Source organism: Egretta garzetta, unplaced genomic scaffold (assembly GCF_000687185.1).
Source record: "Egretta garzetta isolate BGI_Z169 unplaced genomic scaffold, ASM68718v1 scaffold251, whole genome shotgun sequence".
NCBI lineage: Eukaryota > Metazoa > Chordata > Aves > Pelecaniformes > Ardeidae > Egretta > Egretta garzetta.
In genome coordinates, this window is record NW_009258952.1 from 4,825,984 (window position 1) to 4,831,704 (window position 5,721).

At 36.5% G+C, this 5,721-nt stretch overlaps 2 protein-coding genes across 2 annotated transcripts in view; one reads left to right on the plus strand and one right to left on the minus strand.

Annotated features, from left to right (window-relative positions):
• TMEM70 (transmembrane protein 70) overlaps positions 1 to 5,721 on the minus strand; it is a 12,239-nt gene that overhangs the window by 4,711 nt on the left and 1,807 nt on the right. The gene's annotated exons all lie outside the window — the stretch shown is intronic.
• ELOC (elongin C) overlaps positions 199 to 5,721 on the plus strand; it is a 14,417-nt gene continuing 8,894 nt past the window's right edge. Inside the window, exon 1 of the mRNA XM_009634490.2 lies at positions 199 to 267. The gene's annotated coding sequence lies outside the window, so the exon portion shown is untranslated. The remainder of the gene's footprint in view (positions 268 to 5,721) is intronic.

Genomic DNA, 5,721 nt, shown 5'->3' on the forward strand with positions numbered 1-5,721 from the left:
GGTGCGGGTGCCGGTTCGGGGTTCCCCCGCGGGACGGTGGCGGAGGGCGCGTTTCTCTCCCCTGCGTGCGGGAGCGAAGCGGACCCCTTGAAGTGCAGGCACCGCCGGGAAAGGGGCTTTCTGGAACGGTGTTTTAATTAAATATCGCTCTTAAACTTTTTCCGCCACAAATGACGTCCGCCCTCTTCCTACGCCAGGCCCTAGAGAGAGGGGAAAAACTAAGGCCGAAAGAATTTAGGATGCACCCCCAGGGGTTGTTGTACCAAGGTGAGAAGTGCTGGATAAAGTGCATTAGCTGTAATGGTCGACGAATATAAGCAAAGCAAGGTTGACGAAAAAGGGTGGTACAGTTACATGTAGTAAGAAAAATAAGCTTTTGAGTGCCATGTATTCTTCAAAGGGAGATTTAATATAAAGGAACCTGAGCCTTGGTAAATTAATGATGCCTTCAAATACATGTGTGAAAAGGAAAAAGGGTGTTAAGCAGTTAACTTTGAGGGCCACTTTAATCTTACAATGTGTAATACTATGTGCAGGAACTTGATGTTCAGTGCTGTAGATTGTGAGGTAAGCCGTGCGGTGTAGGGAGACGTAGGCCACTTGTTTACTGAAGATCACTTGCAAAAGTTCAATTTGGAAGCAAGCCAGAAAAACGTAGATAAATAGACAAGTGAGAGACCTTTAGGCTAAGAACCACTTTGTGCCCTTATTTCTGAATAATCCCTTCTGTGCTCTAATTTCCTCTTTTTGCTATACTAAGGACAAAAAATAGTCTTGGGAGAGATAGAGCGTTTATTAGCCGAAGAGTTACTTAGAAAGGGAATAAGCATTAATTAGTTTTTCTGTAATACACTGGCTACCATCTTTGCATGTGTAGCACACACCTTATACCTTGAGGTCAGCCTTTTAACGTGTTTAAGTTGCATCAACAAAATTGTCACTAACATTTTCCATTAGCATTGGGAGCTTTAAAAGGTAATCTTTAGAAAGTTTCAATATTTGGCACTTAATTTTTTTCTTGTTATTGTATCAGAGGACAGTAATTTGAGATTTCTTCCTTTATACTAGAATGTGTGATGAACAGATCTACATAGTTTCATGTAGTCTTAATGTGAAGACTTGATACAGTAAGGAGATCCAGTTGATTCCCTGAGGTACCTTCTTCTATCTCCCACCCTCATATTTCTTTTTCTGATACCTTTGTCATCATGCTTCTGTCCCTTATGCTTTGTGTGGAGACAAATTAATATCTTTCAAACGAGTACTTAGCTTCAGAGGTTTTACTGGGGTTTTGCAATTTTCAGTGTATATTACAAGAAACCCTAAAGTTTTGTCAGATAAAAATGAGAGAATTTTGATGTATTTTGACAAGTGCTTCTATATCTAGAAAGGTTCAGAATTTCTCTTTGTTATTGGGTAGTTTGCATAACAGTATTTTTTGATGAATGCTTATAACGAGAGGGCAGAAGTCCATGCCCTTTAAAATTTTGCAGTATGCTAGCATATTTTCCCTTAATGGCACGAGGTGTACAGTACAGGGCTTTTATTGTATGTCAGGAAGAGAACAGCCCCCTGCCCTTTTTTTTTTTAAAAAAAAAAAAAAAACTACTTTCTTGGGAATTACTGAAAAGGAAAAGTTCCCTTAGATAGAAAAAGCACGTCTCTTATATGAGATCTTTGATACTCCATGCGCGGTATCCTACCTCGTCTCCTGTTTATCTTAACTAGCATTCACCTGTAGTATACCTTCCTGTCACGCTTCAGTTTGCCCCTGAGTGTTTCAATTTTAGTGCCTGTGAGTATGGAATAGTGAATCAGCTGATTTGGAAATCACGCTGTAGCAGATTTCCCTCACATTTTTTCTAAATATGCTTCAGTCCTTATATATATTAAGTATTTTTTGAGGTGTACTGAACAATGAATGCTAAACTGAAGAGTGGTGTTTTTAGGCAGGTTAGTATATAGGATCAAGAATAGGACTAGAATTTTGGATTAAACAGTAAGAGGCTACTGTTTTAATACACAACAGCCTTTGTTTACTGATGAACTCTTACTAATATACCAATGACACCCAGAAAATGTCACATTTGGCTTCTAAACTAACCTAGGAATTGTGAAGGCATTTGTGTTATTTGCCCCACACTTTCCAAAAATTGATAGCATAGAATACAGAAATGTCACCAGCTGAAGCACAAAAAAGCCGTGTGTGTGTTGTGCAGCTGATGAGTTGGAAGCCATTTGAGTTTCCTTAGACCAGAACCTGCTTTTTTAAAGAGTTTTCTGTGGGATCAAGAAATCTGAGTGCTTGAAATATTTGTGTAGATTTAATTTTCTTGTGCTAAGCAGAATAAAGCAATGGGGTTCTGGAATCCATGCAGGGGTTGAATGTGTTCAGTGAAATTAGCATATGTCCTTCAAGTCTATTCTGGTCTCATCGACATACAAGGAAATTATATTCTGGAAATTCTGGGAAGCTTGGAAGGTGAGCATTTGGCTTTGGAAGTGAGGTGGGAGCTTCATGGGTGTGCTTTGGGTTTTTTCTTGCATTTGATGCTCAAGAGAAGCAGGAAAGAGGTCAAACTAAACTCTATACCCTAGTATTTCTTCTTAGGGTCGTAAGGAGGAGAATAAGATGTTTAAGTGTGCTAACAAGAACACTTGCCTTGTGTGGTTTAATTACCATATTTTATGATACTTTGCTATATTCTCCCCCACAGCTGTAAATATTCTAGCAACTTGTGAAAAATTTCCGTTCTCTAAAATCTAATGAGAATTTTATGTTTTCTGCACCAAAAGCTTCCTTTTTAGACTGGTTGGACGGTTGCTATGCCCAATATGCTGGTTTTAGTCATACTGTATTCTCTCTCATTGATTAAAAAGTGGCATATCCTTTTTATGTAATCTTTCTCCTAATGAATGCAGTTTTTGGTCTTTTTTTTTTTTTTTTTTTTTTTTTTTTTAAAGGAGGCAAGGCAGGAGAACAATAATACCTAATATATGTGCTTTTTTGAGATTAAAGGCAGGGAGCTGAGCTACCTAATTGGTAATGCCCCATAAGCTTCTTGAAGGGGAAATGGAATCACAAATGTACTTCAACAAAAATTAGCATTTCTTTGCAGGAGTCTGAAATAGTCAAGTCAGAAATACATAATAAAAAAGGCAAACATTTGAGTGTTCAGAAAACTTGAATTGTTCTCTTCCCTGCTGCTGCATTGATGTGGTCTTGGTGAAGTCAGGCAGGGGCAGCTGTAAAATGTGAAAAAGTAATTAAAATATAGGTAGTTACCAGGCATCTTCAGAAATCTCACCAAGTCTCTTTCTTCATGTTGACCTTGGCAAATGTTTTAATTTATATTGTTTTCATTATACAGAAGGAAAATACAATTACATGTTTTGCAATAAATACTGTATTGGAAAATACACTGTAAGAAAAGAATTTTTGGTGAGAGAATGTACCAGGTCCCTTGACTTCCCTGTTTCTAACCTACTATTTAATACTTAAAGGCATACAGTTGTCCATTTAAAAAGAAAAAAAAAATTGTGCAGAAAATTTTCGTCCACACTCCTTTTACTATATGTACAAGCAATGACTTGTGTGTGGCAGGGATTTCTACATCCTTCATCTGTCTAATTTCTTTTTTATGTATGGAGTTTTTTTCTGGTTTTAGGGGATGTTAAATAACAAATCAATATTTCTATCAAAAATTTTAAAATCAAATACTGCATGTTTTCTGTGCCAATTTTTCAGTGCATTTCTTCTGCTGTACCCACTTATTTTTCTGTAAGATTATGAACCAGTGAGATAGTTGACTGAAAAAATAGGCTGTCGCTTGCACAAGATCATGTTAATACTGTCTAAGATAACTTGAGTGTTGTTGGGAAGACGATGCTTTTCACACAATAATAATTTTGAACTGCTGTATGTTCTAATCTTCATTAAGTGTCATGCCACATCAAACACTTCTTGATTCAGAAGAGGAACCAATAGATGCTAACAGGGGGTTATTGCTTTTTTAGGTTTTTCAGGTTTCCCAGCTTTCTTGTTTTTCTTTCCTTCTCTCCTCTTTTGTTGCATTGACTCTGTGATTTTTCTGTGCTCTCTGCTGTCCATATTTTTAGGAGTAAATCTATACTCCTAATATTATTCGCGATTATCTTTTTAGATTCTCCCCCCTGCAAATCACACACTGTTATGTCAGAATAGAAACAGAGTGAAACCAAACTGTATCCCTTGCTTACATGTCGAATGCATCATATAATGGAATGTATGATGTCTTTTTCTTAAAAACAGGTAGGCTTTCTGTGTCTTTTACTTTTGCCAATAGAATGTTAGTTTTGTTCTGTATTTGGAACCAAACTTGGATTCTGGAATAGCAGTATGAATTTTACTCTTTTCTTAGTTTATGTTCATTTGTTGGACTTAAACTGAGGAATACTGTTGGCGTACTTCTCCCTCTTTGATATGTATCCTTTTAATGAATTGTTATCTTTAACTTCATTAGAGTTTTACTTTGCTAAGCAGAGTAAGCAAGACTAATTTTTCTTTTATACAACAGTCTCTGTGGTCATATCAATAGCTCCTTTCTGTAGTTCTTGGAATGAGAACTTATTTTTCTTGAAAACAGGAATTCAGAATTGTGTGTGGTATTCCAGACAAGTTTTTGCTCATGTGCAACAGTGTTCGTATTTCCCTATTTCCATTGCAGAGAAATCCTTGATGTGCATTTGCCTCTTTTTCCTTCTCTTTTTTTCCCTACTACAGAGCTGCATTAGTTTATTGTTGATCACAGAATGACTATACTCCCAAATAACAAGTCCTGACTACATGAAAGAAGCTTTTTTCGGTCCCTATGAGCAGGAATTTTGCACTTCATATAGTTTTTATTTCATGTAGCTTCTAGTATGACGTTTTTCAGACTGGTCACTTGTTTGTGTGATACTCTGTTCCCCTTTTGTTGCAGTACTTTCCACTTCTGCCTCATCTAAATCTACCTATTTTCTGGCAGCCTTGATAAAAAAAAGAAAAAGTTTGGTGTGATTTTTGGAGGAACTAGTAGTTCTTTTCTAGTCCAGTTGTTTCATGTTTGCATCATCATACTGTATTCTTGTAGAAAGTTTGTTTCTCATATTAGGATTACCCTCTTATCCCATTTATTTAACATCAGATGATTTACTGAGTCCAGATAGCATCTTGTTTGAGGTTGGTTGTGTTTTTTTTCCCAAGGAAATGACTGATTCATTTGTTAGGTTTTGGATTAGTCCAGCATGTACTAAATCTGCTAACGCTTACTGCATTTTTATCCTGTTTTCCTTTTTAATAAGTCAAATTCAGACTACTGAGTCCAATTTTTTTTCTGTATACTACTGTATTTTTTTTTTCTCTAATCAGATGATAGCACATTTCATTTGATTTTTTAATAAAATGTTCATTGCAGGTTTTTGGGACAGCTCTAATGTTTTGGTGTAGACATGTTTTTAAGTTCCCCAGCTTCAATGTATTGGTCCCCTCAAGTTACACTTCTACCTTGGAAGGTGTTAATATATTTGCATTCCCGCTAACTAGCCTGTCTTTATTCCTGTATCTAATGGCATTATTTGTGTTGGAAACCAAAGCACATTTTATTGTCACCAATACCTTCACAAAATGGTATCGCTGCTTCTGTGGTTTTTTTCAGTTGTTTATAAATCATAAGCAATTTCACTGCTCTTTTGGAGTGTAGG